Source organism: Contarinia nasturtii, unplaced genomic scaffold (genome assembly GCF_009176525.2).
Source record: "Contarinia nasturtii isolate CC-2019 unplaced genomic scaffold, AAFC_CNas_1.1 Cnas_scaffold_1699, whole genome shotgun sequence".
Classification (NCBI taxonomy): domain Eukaryota; kingdom Metazoa; phylum Arthropoda; class Insecta; order Diptera; family Cecidomyiidae; genus Contarinia; species Contarinia nasturtii.
This window is the reverse complement of record NW_022199032.1, coordinates 2,266,242-2,284,760: the sequence shown is the minus strand read 5'-3', so window position 1 is coordinate 2,284,760 and position 18,519 is coordinate 2,266,242. Positions and strand designations below refer to the sequence as shown.

General features: G+C 34.4%; 1 protein-coding gene across 2 annotated transcripts in view; it reads left to right on the top strand.

Annotated features, from left to right (window-relative positions):
• LOC116346806 (limbic system-associated membrane protein) overlaps positions 1-18,519 on the top strand; it is a 323,959-nt gene that overhangs the window by 30,631 nt on the left and 274,809 nt on the right. For both annotated transcript variants that reach the window (XM_031777028.1, XM_031777027.1), the window contains exon 2: positions 2,646-2,735. The gene's annotated coding sequence lies outside the window, so the exon portion shown is untranslated. The remainder of the gene's footprint in view (positions 1-2,645; positions 2,736-18,519) is intronic.

Sequence of the window (18,519 nt, the reverse complement as noted above, 5' to 3'; positions counted from 1 at the left end):
ATGCACGGGTTTTCATTGATTTTGGTCATATTTTTTTGTATTTTGTAATCTCATTGGGTAAAATATTACATCAGCAGTAAACCGATTAAAATTATTCCGAAAATATCGTTTCGTTTGTTTAAGCTTATGCTAAACAAATGTCATATTATTTTGCAAAAAATGCGGAAATTTTTTAAGTACATTTTAACGATGCCATCATTGATACATAATCGGTTTCAATCCAATACTTTTTACGTGAGTTTATCGGTAATTTTAATTGCATTACGCTCATGTGGGAACTGTTACCGTTTATCAATAGGCTTATTCATGTATTTATGTCATCCATTCAAATAATCCAGTTGTCATAGCAATCACATCCGTTCATGTTATGTCATTTCACTCTGTACAAAAGCCTGCCTAAATCTTACATCGTTTTCAGACATTTGATTTGATTTGTTATTGTCAATGGTAACGTGATTTTTTTTTTCTTGGTTGAATTGCGAACGGTGTGGTTGGATTGATTTTTTAAGTCAACCCAGAGCTCGTTATATTTTCCACTCCGAAAAACCCTTGTTGATTATTCGACGTGATTTAGAAATTATTAAATGAAGTGCCAAGCATCCAATTAGTCATATTTGTGCGAAAATGTTCATAGATTGCCTCAACACACCAAATGAAAATAGAATAATAATCAAGGTATTCAGTGAAATTCACACATACAACTGTGTATGATGACGATTTCGTTGCTTATTTGCTAATCTAATCTCTAATTTGTCGCATAATTATGAATAAATATTTGATGAAGACCTAAACAAATATGGTTTTTGATGCTACCGAAAATTGACGGAAAAATGGAAAACACCGAAATGTGTTCGGGAGTGTGTTTACATGTTACCATAGTCGGTGTTAGTGTAAGCGAATAAGTGCGAGAAAAATAGTGGTTGACAGAACAAAAATGAGATACAGAGAGCAGAGAGAAATGGGGGATAGAGATCGAGCAATAGAACGAGTAAACAAGCGAATGGACTTGAAACTTAAGTCAAATACTTTGAATATTTCATATTTATCTATGCGAATCATCCGACATTTGAGCATGTGCGATACATCCACAAGTACCATGTGCGTGTTATGAAACTAACCGAAAATTATGAAACATCCGATCCATTGAAAACTACTGAAGATAAAGTTGAAATAGCGTTAGTTGTGAAAACTTTTACATCGAATTTTGTTTTTCATTTTAATTCCATTTTTTGTTTTTTGTTCCAGTTTTTGGGTACTTGGCCCACAGTTACACGTTTTTGCACAAATGGTTGCTGCTAATGCTATATAAACGTATTGTTTCAAATGATACGATACAGCAGGTCGATGAAATGCATTTGCGTTCACAATTTCCATTCTTTTTTCTTCCCTTTTTTTTGAAACATCGACACACAGAGCGAAAATAATCTGAATACATATTTTGATTTAATCCAACTGCTTCCTTGTTATTCTTTTCATGGTTCGGTATTGTTGTTGCTTTTATTGTTGCAATTGAGTACTTCATGTTGTGCCTGCCGATGTCTCTGCTGCACACTTTCTCCCAATTTCTCTCCGTATCTATGTCGGAAAATGTGTATAAATTAACAGTTCAGTTTACTGAAAATGCAATGACATGTTGTTCCATCCAGTTTATATATAGAAATCATTTCATTTTGTTGAGACTTTGCAGCAATTTTACCAACTTCATACATCTACAAAATTTGCGAATAAAAAAAAACATCGAACATTTATCTAAAATTTTGTCCGTTACAAGCGTTTCTGTAGGCCAATTAAAAATTCACATAATTAACTTAATTTCGGTCGTTTCTTTTTCCATCCAACTCGATGGTCTGTATACTGAAATGCTGCGTTTTCGTGTGTTCCAATTTTGCACACTATTGTTTTTTTTTTTCTTCTTCTTCTGTCGTTCACATTTTATTTGTCGACACGAAACGCTGGCGAAGAGTGAAAATGAATGAATAGAAAAGTGAAATAGAGAAAACGGGGAAAAAAGTAGATAGAACGGAGATTGCTAAAGCCGAATTACACTAAGAACATATCCATTATGGAATGCGTCATTCGTCGAGAACGTAAGACAATTGTTATAATTTCATTTAAACTACGATCTCAAGTGAAAGAACAAATAGAGCAAGTGGTTGGCAAAATAAAAGCTTTGCAATGGCAATGTACAATTATTATTTTTTTTTTCTATTTTTTCCTCCTTTTTGCAATGGCTCCGTATTGTGTTAGCATTCAGTGTGTTCTCATTCTCGTTGAAACAATTTACCTCTGCAGAGTAAGCGTTATGCCATTGCTTGCCCCTCAGCCCCGGCGTTGGCTTCTGTGCGCCCATCAATTTAAGCTATAATCGACGCTCACTTGGTGTATTTCATTTGATTGCCTCTGTCGTTAGATTTCCCCACACTTTTTAACGCGTTAACAGAAAAGTTTCAATTTTATTACATTTCTCAAATCGCTACTAAACCTTTTAGATTTACACAATGCCTAAAACCATTCAAATATTTAAACACTCACATACATAATGAACCAAAAATTCGTGTGTGTGTAAGAGAGAGAGAGAGACAGAGTGGGCAGGAGAAGTGAAATTGTGTATTATTTTTTTCATCATTTACACTTTGTATTCACAGAACTTACCAACCAATTCACGGGCTGGCTTGTCGTATTCACCTCGGACGAGTGATAAAATTGGAAGAGCTGAAGAACATTTTACAATATAGGTATGTATACGTAAACACACATCTTTTTCTCTTTTGCTTACCACATTACATCACACAATCTTCCGCGTGAGAAGAGTGTGTTCTTTCATCGAGCCTTTACAACCGATATCCCAGAGTGAATGAGTGAATATGTGTCTGTGTGTGTGTGGACTATTTTGTTTTATGTAACATGTATATTTTTGTGTTATGGATATTCTTTATCTGAAGAAATGTACGTTGTGAGTGTTCATGAAACACTACATTGCTACCTGATGCAGCGCATTCAGCTTTTACAGGCAAATGCCGAAAGTTCTTTGGCGCTTTCCCGTTCAATTTGCGGCATTCGGGTTGGATACGCGACCGTATCCTTAATATAACAAACACAGTAATCGTTGTCGGTTGGTTGATATCGTGCCACTGGAGCTATTGCTACTGCTGTACCGTTCTCTTGCCATTTTGAGAATTGAGTTTGATTGTGGATGCATCCCTTTTGCACCATTTCGTTCACGTATTTATTTCGATGAGATCGTTTTCGCTGCAAAACACTTTCACATTGCTCCCTCTCTTTTTCTCGCTTTTTCTTTTCTCACATTCTCTATCGCATTCACTCATCCCTCACTCAATTTCTATTCACTCTCTGTTCTCCTATTTATTTTTATTTTTATTTCTGTTTGTTCATTTTTATTTTACTTTTATTCGTTGATGCTTATTTTAATGGTTTCAAAATATTTCGGATTTGAATTTTTCAACTTTCATTTCCATTGCATGCGAACCGAAATATAGTACAGCCGGGTGAGGTTTAGTTTCGTGCTAAAAACCAAAACCGGAGAGAGAGAGAGAGAGTGCGGACACGGGAATGAATGAACGCTTAAATACATGCAAACAGTTTGTTTTTGTTATTATACATATATTTGGCAATGTGTTTGCTTTTCGTTTTTTTTTCTGTTATTCTCGCCGCTTTTCTGTTATTCTCGCTCACTCTCTGTTAGTGTGTTTCGTTTGATGCGCAACTGGAATGATTTAGTTTCTTTGACTTAACATTTGAAAAATATTTGCCCGAGCAGAAGAAAATATGTTACCACTGGAGAGAGAGACCATACGTGCAACGCTTGATTATGTCTATAGTGTAGCAGTGTATCGTTGCTTAAGTTTTTGAGTTACGTATTTTTTATTCAGTGTCTCTCTCTCTCTCTCTCCCTCTCTTTCTCTTCATCTCTTTTTGTGCGTCTATCTTTTTTTTTTTCAAAATGAAAATAGCAAAATATAAAAAGTGGCATCTTTGGGGGATTCGTATACATTTTCCATTTCAATGAGTGAATTTCGGTTGACTGCGATTACATTATGAATGTGGTGGATCTCTCTTTTTTTGCCGTTTTTCTACATTTAGCATTGAAATTTGTTTGCAGCGCACACATACGATATGAATCTCCGATGGAAAATTATTTCATTCTACATATGTACTTCTGTTCCGCCTTGCATAATTTTTTTCTTCATTCTTCTTCTCTCGTTCCGTTTCTCTCAGTCCGATTGAATACTTACGTTCGCCCGCAAATCTCGTTTTCGTTAATGTGGCAAACACATGAAATAAATGACGTTCAATTTAGTTCCCGTTCTTGATATCCGCTAATAAATCGTGTTTGGAATTATATTCAAAATTATTTTTTGCAAAATGAAATATAAAATATGATCAAAATTGTAATGCTGCTCGCAATTATTTGTGGATAGTTTTTTTTCTTCTTCTTCTTCTCTAAAATGAAATTTATTTTTAGTTATTTTCATTTATCTCATTTGTGAATAGGAACCACAAAAAAAAATTCAGACAAATGTAATAGATGTTGTTAGATGTATGAGATGTCTTTATGGATGTGTGTGTGCTTCTGTATATTACGAAATTAAATTTGGTATTTGAACTTTAGGTGGGATTGACGGAGGTTCCTCCGGTTGCACAAGTTTCAAATAATAGCTTGCAGAGATGAGATGATTTTCAACAAAGGAGAATAGTGTACCGATAGAGACCTTTGTTGATGCCAACTTATATTACTTGTGAACACTCACATATATATATTATAAATGTTAAGAAAATGACGAAAGTTTTCGAACGTTACATGTGATGTCATTTCAAACAACACCGTTTATGAATAGCTTACCAAATGACATATAACCTTTGCTTTCAGCCATAATACCAACATATTCACAAAGAAATAATTCAATGTTACTTCTGACAATTTGAAAATGTCGTGCATTGTGTGTCATGTACAAACTCATCGACAATCATAATCAAATTTCACTTTAAACTGGAATTGCTAAGATACGATTAAATGTTACCCTTTTGCGTTCACTAATAGCTACGGGTTAATTAAAGAAAATGCCCATAAATCCACATCGTAGTGTGTGATACATGGTATTTAATACGTAAAATATAGTATTTCATTTGAGTTGTGTCTTTTTGCCGATAAATGTACAAATCTAGTGAGGCATAGATACAGTCGAATGATAAAAGTTGCAACGATGAATCATTATTGTTCGGTTAGAAGAACAAAAAACAATAGAAAAAATATAAACATTGGCTTAAATTTTGGTTTCTCTCTCAAATGTTCTCTTTGGCAATTATTGAAGCATGCATGATTTTGTAAACATTCCATCGTTTTAAATCAGTTATAAAATCTTTTTATGCAATTATTTTCGGATAAAAACACAAATTCACGTCGAACAATAGCCAATCAGTTGAGAATTTAACCCGAAAAAATACATTCAATCAATGCCCACTGATCTGTATACAAATTTATTTATCAATTTTATCAGTGAAAAACCTCGACGATTCCGACCATATTTGTGTTTGCGATACACATGAACATTTATATTAAATAAAACAATTTCAACTGGCCATAGCGCGTGGAAACTATACCATTTATGGAGTTATTTAATTTCTAAAAGCAAATGCAAATTCGAAGAGAGCACAAAATTGTGTGTGTGTTTTTTATTTGATTGACTCTCTGATTTGGAATGAATTTATTTATTCATGTGTTGAATGCTGCTGATTGTTTATCAAATATGTGCATACACAACTACAAACCAATAATGCCATCGCTAGAGCCTTTCTATTTTTTGTGCTGCCTTGTTTTACAAAGAAGAAGCAGTTGTTAAGTATTTTTAAAAGCTTCTTTTTTCAATGCAAATTCACACAAAGAATTCCAGTTTAAATCAATGAATCGTTTGCAAAAATTGAATTCAATTATTGAAGCGTGTAGACACAAAATCGATGAACAATTTGTAGAGGATTAAAACATTTTTTAAATACAAAAGCTCAGTAAGTTAGATAGAGTGGCTAATGGGGGGAGTGTTTCGCACATTTCAATATTTTATTTCATAAATTCACAAACAAATCCCAAACTAGACCATTCAATCCACGTTAAATTCAATTAAAAGTTCTCGCCAGAGTCAAAAAATATTTTGTTTTGTTTTTATTCATTCGGTCGGTATACGGTTTTGGGGGTATTTTTTTGTGTCTCTACCTTTTTATCGTCCCACTCAAACTTCTTTTTTTCGTCGGTTAAAAAAGGTCATGATGAATAGTTTGAACTTTCAACTTTTGCAGTAAATGAAATTATTGTAAGTATAATAAATCAAATTAGTTCAAACACTATATAAGTTATGAGGAACACAGCTTAAAGGAGAAAAGAACGGTGTTAATGGATTTTAAATAAACAGGTGCATTAAGTTCAAACTTTTAGTATTGAGCTAATAAAATTGATGAAGACTTTTTTGTTGTTGAAGATTACATTGCACAATTTTTTATATTTTTCGGGATCATTTGATTTTGATTATATATTTAATGCTCTCGATTCAACGCAAAATCACTTTTAAAACTTATTTTGAGTATGGTGCCAGGTCAATGCGGGTTTTTTCACTTATAAAAAACGGGATTATATGAATGGGTCAAAATAAAAATCCGACTTGTACGCAGAGTCTATAAAAGTGGAACATGGAGTTTTTTTTACATAGTTTATTTGTTGTAATACAAGTCGGATTTTTATTCTGACCCATTCATATATGTTTTTTCACTTACTTCTTCCATTAATGGAATGATGATATATGAAAGGTCAGTTTTGCAAACATTAACGAATTAGCTACTGATTGACTATATTTTTGGATAAAATCGATTCGCTATATGCAAACAAAATGAATCATTTTAGTTAACTAAATTCGATTGTCAGTTAAAATGTCCCAAAATAGTAATCTGGTTATTAAATTAAATCAATGAAATTAGTCAACCAAAATCATTAACAGTCAATATAAGTTAGTCAATCTCTTTTTCCAGACAATATTTTCATCACAATCTGTGAACAGTTTTGAGCATTTTTCTTGCATCTTTTTACATCAAATCATTTCTTTCGGAGACATTTTTATTCATGGTCGCCCACTTTACTAATATCATTATCATAATGCTTCTCTTATTATATTTTCATCATAATTACGGTTATGTGCTATTCGAAGCAACCTTTTTTCGCATTCTTTTTGCCGCTCTCTCACTCTCTCTCCATTATCTTCGTTCTTATTTTCCTTTCATTCCTTTTGTTTTGTTAAATTTATTTGGGGTATTTTTCTATCCTGGTATTTGGTGTGCTGTTGCATTTCACTTTGATAACCTCGTTCAGGCGAACTTTCATCGAATGCAGGTTCAACAATATGAAAGTGTTCCACATTCACCGCAATACTGTGTTAGTGAATGTGCGTTGAATTTGCTTTCGATATGATCGTTCATTTGCTAAAAGATTAACAATAAATAACATTTTACAATGGAGTTTGATATATTTATGGTTTTCACTTTCCGACGATGTAAGTTAAGCAGCCACTCGCGCTAACCATGGTGAATATTGAATGAAAGAAAAAACAAAAACGAACCAACCAAAATAACAACAACAAAAGCAAGACACAGAACGAAAGGAGAAAAGGCGTTAAAATCGTTCTCAACTTCTTCTTATTTCTTTCGTCGGTTTTCTTCCTTTTTTGTCTTTATTTCATTGCATACGATGGCTTTGACGGGTTTGCGTGTATATGTATTATTTCATACTTGGTCGAACCTTGGCTTATGGGGGTTTTGTGCGGAAATCTCTTAAATCTCTCCACCTTAAAGCATTGAATGCATGTGTCCAGGCTGCGGCGTCATAACGCACACACTCACATGCTTCGACAAGATTTAACCGCATTTATGTTGAAGTTCTTTTTGTAGCTCGGTTTTTTCCAGATTTTTGATATCATCATTCAAATTTTGTGAAGGATAGGGTGTGTTCTTTCGTGCCGGCTCTCTTGTCTATATTACCCAATTTAAACAAACCAAAAAAAAAGTGCCACTTAAATTTCAACACATAGCAGCTGATTGAAAGTTGTTGATTTTTCAGTCCACTTTCATAGTGTTATATTCAAATTGAAAACGAAAATACTAACAGACAGATTTTTGGCATGAATGCATTCAAATGACACTTAATGACTTCGTTCCGGAATTTTCAATCGTTATTTGAAGTGGAAAATTTATTTGAACGAGAATGTAAAGCGGCACGGCAAAGAAAATACTACTCAAGAAAGCGCGCGACCAATGTTATTTTTGGTACACAAAAACAACGCTTACCGAATCATTAGAATTTATGTATGATATTTGTCTGACTGGTGAGTGGTCGCGGTAGTCGTCGTATGCAAAGAACCACAAAATCGTTTTTCGCGCGGTAAAAAGTTGCTTTAATAAATGATATTAAAGTTATGACGCAAAAACGCGCGTCAAGAATGCAGAACACTGTGCAAATAGAGGTCACACAAGAATGAACAAAAAAAAAAAAATAATATCGTGACACCAACTATAAATTGATGTTAAATATTTTGTAGAGGTGAATGGTTCATTCCATCAAGTAATTTCCATGCTTTTAGGCGTGATGATATTTGGGTCAGTCGTTCTTCTTCAACTTTTGAAGCCATCGCACTTTTTTGTCATTGTTTTTGCATGTTGATGGCCGAAATTTGCGCTACCCAAACAACAGTCGTTGCTTTTACCATCATCACCGTCTTCATCGTGTTCATTTAAAAGATAAAGTGAAATTGCACTAAGCAAAAATGAAAATAGAAATCTTCAGTACGCAATTTTCTCTCTATTTCTCTTTTAAAATGTGTGAGTGACAAAAGCCTCAGGTCAAATGAAAAAAAAAATCGCATCATGGCGCTGGTTTTTTCTCTATGTTCTGCTACTTCTAGAGTATTTGATTATTCCAGAAAAAGCAATATCATGTAGACGTAGACAATCCAAAAACTCCTATCATTTACTCGCAATCCAATTGCGACTGCAAATTTTACTCGAGAAAAGATTGGGTGCATGGTTTCGTACATTTTTTATCACATCGAGATTTCTTTCTTTCTCTTTTGCATTTCTTCTTCTCCTCCTTCTTCTTCTTCTTTGCTTCCGGACCATTTGACATTTGCTGATTGCTCGGCGACGTTCAATATCTTTTCATTCATCTTGCTCATTTGAAAATTTTACGAATTTTTTATGTGTCTTGTTTCCACTTTTCTCTTGATTTACACCATCAAGGGTCACCTGAATGTGTCACTTCAATTTAATTCATTCCGTCCATTCGGTGAGTTCTATAATTATGGATAAAAAGTTAATTTTTTACATTCAAACGTTATCGCATCAGCATTCAATGATGAAGGACAACCAGAGGATACGGAGTCAGTCTTGCGAATCAATTTTTTTTGTGCTTTCTTCATCTGTCTGTCGTTCCCTTCCTCCTTACCCACGCTCGTCATTTATTCAATTTGCATTTAATTTCATTCCTTTTTGTTTTTGAAAACAGATGAGAAAAAAAGGCGACTAAAAATGAAATTACTAATGAAAACATAATTAATAATAAATGAGGCCTCACGTATCTGGAATCTAAAAGTTGCATAAATTTTACGAATAATGGAGTTCATATCGTCGAAGTTCATATCGTAAAATGTAGGACTACATTCTATCCGGCTATTATTATGTTCGTTTTCGATTTAACCATTTGAATTGAGTGGGTTGGCGAATGGTGAATAGTGTAAATTGAAGACGAATGGTGTATGGATAATTCTGAAAAGTGAATATCAATTTTCTCTTGTCTGAAATTGGGTGCAAAGCAGAATTTTGTGTATGAAAGAGCGTATAACAATCACTAAAATATCATTTGCGACAATTTAATAACCGCCTGCAAACAATTGCTGTAAGAATTACTTGTGCAATTCATTTTATCACGATTTGAAAAGTTCTTTTTTTTTTCTTCCACCTGAATCACTTTTGAAATAGTTAATTTCCCCTATGAATCTTATTGTTGGTGTTTCTTCGGTGATTTTTCCATCAGCCCATGCTCCATCTCTTCGTCGTCTTCTATCCACTTTATGCTGGTGGCAATTTAATTTTCTCGTCGAAGATTCACTCTCAACAATTTTTGATAGTGGCGAAAAGTTTTTCGGGGTTTTTGTGTGTTTGCTATTGAAAGCTGGATATCGATGTCGGAAAATTGGCGGAAAAGTGTGCAACGAAATGCCGTTTCAAGTGCAACCAATGAATTTCCGCATAAATGAAACGAAAATGTCGGAAATCAAGAATGAATAAAAGAAAAAAAGTGGCTTAAAATGACAACTAATTACCAATTATAGAAAATTTTCTTTATGTACGCAGTTTCAAGTTCGTTATAGAGACTCTGAGCAACACACCCATCCACACCAGTTCTCTCTTACTTGCAATGCCTATACGACGATTTAATTGTCTAACATCTCATTTTCACTTTGACTAGCCATCTACTTGTTCACGCTTCGATTTGAGCTTTGTTCGTCCGATTTCATATCGAACGAGACGGGAAAAAATAACGAATGAACAAAAGCAAAGTGAAGAGGAGACAATAACAAGTAAAAAGATAGAAGAATCGCAACGCAATACTCGTCTAGATAGTCATTTTACACATTCATCTTTGTGTACATGCACCGTGAACATATACAAAAGTGGACGACGATTTATCGCAAAATGAAGAAATGAATGTAAGAACTTTATTTTACACATGACATGATCTGAAGAACATTTTAGAAGAAGAAAAAAGAAATACACTTGAAATCCGAATGCTATTCAACGCAATTTCATTCCATTAATGAGCACAAAAGCACACACCTTAACTAACATCTCTGTCAAAAATACAAGCGTATTGTTATATTAAAAGTGTATGCTCGAAATGGGTGTGGGCATGGTATGTATATGCTTTTCGAGCAAAGTGACACCATACAAGCGACAAATGTAATTAAACGTCTAACTGGAAACGGTTTGTCGCGTTCAATATCTTTGTCCATTTTATATGTTAGCTCTCTCATCCTTTCACTGTGTTGAACGGCTTAATATTTGCAAGGTGTTAATCTCATTTTTTGTGAGAGATAGTGTGTGTGTGTCAGCCGATGCTATAATAAAATTGCAAATCATTGAGGCATGTAATCAGTTTGGTATATTATTTGGATTGCAATATAAAGCTGTTACATAAATGTTCAAGCTCAAATAGATGAAAGCATTCCCGGAAGAGCGAGAGAGAGAGAGAGAGAGAAATAAAGTAAATAAAGTGAAAAATAAAATGGTTGAAATTATGTGTGGTCGAAGCGGTGTGATACCTATACGGCTTACCAGTCTTACCAGAGAAAATTAAGAGTAGAGAGAGAGAGAGAGAGAGAGAAAGAGAGCGAAAAAAACCAAGTAGGCACTCTGTTGTTGTTTCATTGTCTCGTTCTATATGCATACAGTGTCAATACAAGCCACCGTTTTCGCAGCGTTCACGTATTTTACCGCGCGCACAGACAAGAGCATGAATTTTCTCATCGGGAGCATTTGTGCCGTTAAAAAATCTGCAGCTAAGTGATAGCTTACTATAGGTCTGTTTATTAAAAATTTAATAGTGCTGCTAATTAGAAAAGTGTTTATGCACTTTAATCTACCATCATTGACTCAAGACTTGGCTGACTTTTTTTTCTCACTCATGCATTTCACTCACTATCTCTATCTGCAATACTTTGCTTACACCTCTTACTTCATCTTGTCCTTGTGTTATGGCGATGAAACGCGAAATTGCATCATCAACAGCTCTGGCGAAAGTCGGCCACAACACACCAAATGCCGGGAGAGAAAAAAATGAACACATCCACTTTTCTCCATTTTTAACCGTTCTTTTCTGCCGTCTATTTTATTTTACTAAATTTTTTCTGGTTAGCGGTTTTGATGCACAAACACTCACACATCCACTATTCAAGTAAAAAAAAAGAAACACAGCGAAAAAAATGGGTACAAAAAAGAGAACAAAAAAGCCAACATGAAAACAATTATGGATTTGTTACAAATGAAAATCCATTAACGGTTCGCATTTTGTATTAGTCATTTCTTTTATTATTTCTTCTTCTTCATTCATATTCTATTTTAATGCAATTCGCTGGAAATTCGAATATACACAAAGATAACACTTTTAAACGAGCCATTATTCCATTGGGGTGGAGGTTATTTTTCCATCACCGATGAAAATGTGCTTCATTCCAGTGTATGTTTATTTGAAAATTGCGCACACACACACCGATGGGGGAGAGAGAGAGTGCGTGTGTGAGAGAGAAACACACACACATACATTGCAAAAAGAAAGAAACGAGAAAATAAAAACAAGAGCGAGTGAAAAGAAAATGAGTGCATGTGCAATGCACATTGCCAAGCACAATGAGAAAAATAAGAAAAGTTTTCGGCTCAGTTGTTTCATACTGCTGTACATACGGTCCGCTCAAAACTACTTCAGACACTCGTGTTGTTTTTTTAAGTGCATTCAACTGTTACTTATAAATAAATTTTCATATTACTATATAGAACACAGAGAAGATATGCTGTAAATCACAACACATTTCGCTTTTGTACACGTTTATCATATCGGACGGGATTTCATTTTTGTATTATATTTTTTGGTGTACATGCCACACATTTGTGCTACGTGCATGCACAATGCACCAATAAAATTGTAAAATCGTTTAATATGGAATTGTTTCTACGTATGAGTTACTGCTGTGTGTAATTTCATATTCTCTTCATTTTTTATTTTTTTCTTCTTCTACCGAACGCAGAGAACACTTCTTTTTTTACACTCACCTTTGCACAGTAGGTCCGAAGTGCAATACAATTCTCAAAGTACTTCCAAATAGAATTGAAATAGATGGTATGTCGGGCATCAAATTGAAGAAAACATGAAATTGATTCGCATGAAAGTGTTTGTGTGTTTGATCCTTTCAATTAAATCGCATTTAATCTTTGGACATTTTTTTGCGTACAATAATTTCCATGCGTTTTATATAGGTGTGCATTTTTCTGCAATGTCAGTGGAAATTTTCGGTTGTGCGGTTGAGCGCGCGCGGGTGTGGCATACATTGAAGTGCCTGTTAGACCTTGATTTTTTGTTTGTTTTTGCGTTGGTTGAATATGCAAAAATGCATGAAAAATAAATGAGAATTCATTGCATCTAAAAATCATATTGTTCATGTGCATTATTTAAGCGCTGCTGCATTTTCACATGGTCCAACCGCGCCACTTCGTATGCCATTATTTAATATCTTGTTTATTTTGTTTTGAGAAATTCGCTTTCGCATTTTTTTTACGTTTCACGGATGAAACTCGTTTTCGTTCTCTCTCTCTCGATCTCGTTCACTCTTGCTCTTTCTATCGCTCGATCGCACTTGTGCATGATATTGTCTGAATGGCATGCATGTTTATTTATATTTTTAAAAATAAATTTCTCCTGATTGCTTTGCCTGGATGTGGCAATTCACAATTTCGGAAGATTGATTATGTTGATAAAATGGAAATATGAATTGTCGGCATGGCAAAAGCCATCTACTCAAATGCCACGAACGTGTGGATAAATAAAAATCATCACCAGAAACAGCAACAATAACACTATGCGATTTTTTTTTGTTTTGTTTTCATATGTGTGTGTGTGTTCCGTGTAATTGAAAGAAGCCATGGTTCAATATACGTGGTTCATAAGAAGAGCATGCCCCCATGGGATACATAACCATGTTACTATGCAACACAACTCAAAATATATACATAGGAAGTGAACAAGAAATATGAGATATCAAAACATATACTAAAATCCAACGAGCAAGTCATCTATGATTTACGAGGGAATTTTTCGCGTACACGTTAACGATACACATACACACACTCGGACACATTTTGTTGCAGCATATAAATTTTCATGGATGACACATCGGTGTGCATTTTGATTATCTGATGCAGTGGATTTGCCGATTCAAATGACCATTGAAAATATATATATTTTAAAAATGGACCCCATCAAATCAATTTAAATTGCCTAAAATAATAATTGCCATAACTCATCGTACGATCGCTTACGCTCGCTCACCTCATACTTATTCGAAATCCATAACGAGCTGACATAGATCATAAGGATACACTTTTTTTTTGTGTCGTGGTAAAAAAACGTGGTCATAACCAAACGGTGATTGAAGCGAATTTATTCAGAGTTCTGGATCATTGTGTCGAATAATTGTGTACGTAAGAATAAATATGGCAATACAAAAACGGAATCTGAAGAACGTTACATAATTTTTTTTGTATGGAATTGTACTATGTAAAAAAAATGTATGTAACGTTCTTCAGATTCCGTTTTTGTATTGCCACTTTTATTCCCATGGACACAATTCATCGATCACGGAAGGAGGAAGTGCTTACAAGCGCATGATGAAAGTTGTTCTCAAGCGTTGAACAGCATCCACACAAAGAAATATATCGATCGAAATAAATCAAATGTTTACCATATTCTAAATTTGGGCAACGAATTTACTTGATGATTTGCATTAAGATAAAAAAAATCGAAGTGTGTTTTTATACAAAATACATTTTTTTCGTGTTATCAAAAATGTTCAATGTTTCAGCATCAAGATATTATAAGATATGCCCAAAAACGTCTAAAAATGATACTTCACTTACTGAAAGAAACGGTTCATGTGAAACCAATTTAAACGAGAATCAAAATACTCGCAGAATCGCTATTCCAAAAGGCATTAGCGATGGCAATGAAATACTTTCTGTTTGCGAATATGTATTTGCATGAAACGTGGAAAACGTCAATTTAAATTTACCATGTGAATCAACAGCGACTCCACATACCAAACGAACAAAAAAAAATATCTAAAATCAAAATACCTTTGGCAACACGCCGTATCAATTTCTACCTCTGCTATCGAAATTCTCATATATTTTTTGTTCGTTCCACCTCCAGACGATGTATCCGTAATGATTTCTAATGATGTACAGCGGGCGGTTAATTGAAAGTTTGATGTTGAATTTTGTTCATATATTCAAAGTGTGCGAGAACCAAAGCAGATTTTTGCATGCAAACGAAACTAACCGGTGCGAACGGGATGGAATGCAAATCGACAAGGATCACAGGCCGTATGTGGCAATCATATGTTCACTATCTCTCTCGCGCGCGCGCGCCCTATGTGTGTGTGTATATTTTTTGTGTTCATTTTCATTTTATTAAGTGAATTTATCGTTTTTTGCATGAGACGCAACGTTGTGTAATTCGATATGGGGACCCATATTATGGGTAGCTGAAAAGCCGTACCGTCGATATTCACATAGATTTACAGTTGTTTTGTTTGCCAGCATTGTAATTTATGGCGATTACATCGCACAAATTTACCGCAAAATCAATGTGCAAGCCGCTTTGTTTCGTTCAGTTTTTTTTATGCCATTCAAACCATTTTCCTCGTTTTCGAAATTATTGATTTATTTCTATCGATATGAAAGCGATGAATAATAGACGAAACGGCAATGAGGAAAGAAAGGGCACGAGATAGTGTATGTTTGAGAGAGAAAAAGAGCGGGCACATGAGAGTGAGATAGAATTTACAATGAAGGTAAACAAAATGTAGAACTGTGTCCTAATGAAAGGGAAATTGTAACGGGAATTATGTATCTCGTGAGCGATTCACCGCTAGATAACTCAAACAACTACCGGTTATACATCAAAATTGAGTTGTTTCAACGTTTTAATTACTTAAATACTAGTTAGACATTCATTATGCTTTTGGACGTACATTGAAATGATAAGTGGAGTGGAATTTTTTTTTCGACTGGCACCTTTTGTCTCATTTTTTCTCTGGTTAAGTTTAATGAAATCTTGGGTTTAATTTCGGAAGGGTCAATTTTTTTTATTTCTGGCAACATAATTTTTTTCGTTCTACATATATTTCTTCGAATATGATTGAATTCGGTTGATAAATAGAGAATAAAAAAATCGTAATTGAATTCTACATTTTGGAAATTTAAATTTTTTTTATTGTGGAATCGTATTTCATCACAAAATCCACGTCTGACGAATTGTGATCCACGCAATTTAGGGCTTCCCGATGCGTAACTTCATTTATTAAAAAAAAACGTAGTATGCCATTGCGTGTGTCCCAGGCGATGCAAGCAAATGTGCTTCGATTTCAATTAATCATTCCAAAACCTGTGATAGATCTAATCTCACACGGAAGATGTAATAAAATTGAAAGTTCAATTTTTGCACGGCATGTGTTCGTATAGTAGCACGTAAAGCGTGCAATAGATATTAAATCAATGATTATGTCGAATGGCAGTGGCCGTTGTAAATTTTTGGAAATTGAATAATGCCAAAAAAGCCGCACCAAAATGCACGTAGTCGACATGCGAGCGAATGCATAAAGAAATCGCTTGTCTATGCATATTTCGGGGGTGCAAAAAATACCTAAAGCTCGCTCATTTATAAGCGAATGGGTTTGGTTCGCATTTCTTTTTTCTCGCTCTCTTTCTCTCGTCATATAATTTTCCTACAGCTTTTAATGCATTCGTGTTCAATTATGTGTGTGTGTGTGTGTTTTTAAGTGAGTATACGTTGTCCCGACGCGAGCATAAATGGCATTTGTGTTTTGCTGCAAAATGTTATGCCGAACATTAAACAACACCACTTCAATTTCAATGGAGTTTCGATGGCATTGTGTGCTAGCAAAACTGTTCTAGAATTTCATACACAATAAAATTTTATTCTCGCTGCCGCGAAAATGGTTATGCAACTGAAATAAAAAATGAGATAGCGACACATTTGTTATGAATATGCGTAATTTCTAATCTAAGCATCATATTCAATGTGTACTCCATCGAAGCATCGTATCTTTTTCACTTGATTCGCTGTGCAATCATTTTCATCGAAATCGCAATGTGTGCAGAATGTTGTACGATGCTTATTATTTTAGCCATCATCGCAAATGATGATTATTTATCGAATGAACGAAGAACAGAACAATAATAACAACACCACCACCGTCAACAACAAAAATAACAAAAATAATGTATCATGGCTCATTTTGTAATATTAGACTATCGAACAGCGCGAGAATGTTCTTCATAAATTTTTGGAGGCAGCTCACGTGGTGCGTCCAGCGTTAGTTAAATGAAATACCATGTATATGGCAAAATCAATAGTCCAGCTAATTTTGTTAATTGATATTAATTAGTTGAAGGGAAACGAATAATTTGTTTTGCTTATGTGCATAATGGATCGAACCGCGAATCACACACGTACTCTCTAGCGTTTTTCGCTCTATCTCTGCCTTTCTGCTGCACAACAGATTCCCGGCTAAACGTAAATTAATAGCTGTTAGGCGGTATAATAAAATGAATCGGGACAAGATGGGAAATTGAACAGCTCTATCTAACACATTAATTTTGAACAGCCGATGCAGCGATGGTGTGCGCATTTTTGTCCTCACCATTTCACTTTTATATTGAGGTAAATTTGATGTGATCGGAATGTGTGTGCGGGTGCGAAAATTTGTATGCATATATGCACAACGTCTGCTATAGTCACATATCAGTTGATCATTTTTCAGCATTACATGTGTTATGATTAAACATTTTTCCATTGTACCGATATGATGCTGAGAGAGAGAGAGAGAAAGAGAGTTCGCGAGAATTTTGTGTGCACCATTTCATGCATATATTTTCAATACATTCATTTTAATTACGTTGCCTGGTGATGATGACAGCACCAGGCTAATGTTATCATATTCTCTATAATAATAACGAATTTATTTGTAAACAAAATTATCGTCAAAAAGCGATTAAAAATAAATTGAGCAATGTCCCCCAAACACACACACAATGGAATACCGCGTGTTTTTTCATGCGCCCCGGTGTGATTGAAACATTTTTAATTGATCCATCCTCCCTCCAATTTTTCAAAATAAACAACCTAAAGTTCAAAATTTGATTTTTTTTTTCATTTTGCAAATTAATTTTAACTTTGAACAGAAAAAAACATCTTTTGATTTGGCAGATGTAACAATCAACCAACCAAAAAAAAGATATACGGACATTCACAGAGAGACTACGTAATTACAATTATTTTTAAAAATTAATATATACATACAAAACTGATTACAAGAATACGTCGATTTCTTATTCAAAAATAGAAGCACACGGCAGAAACTTCGTTATAAGCACAGTGTGCGCTAACTATCAACGCCAACGTACAAATTAAAAGGGAAAGAATTTATTCGCCGTTCTCTCGGATCGACACAAAAAAGAAACAAATGTAGTGGAGAGTGAGTGAGAAAAGTAGCCCTACATTCAATTCGGCAGTGTGTGGGTCTATCAAACAGCCATTCATTACACACTTTATAATTTAGTGCTCTTTCATGTTTTACGTTGACATATATAATTTGTCAATTCTGTTCGAATCAAATAGGT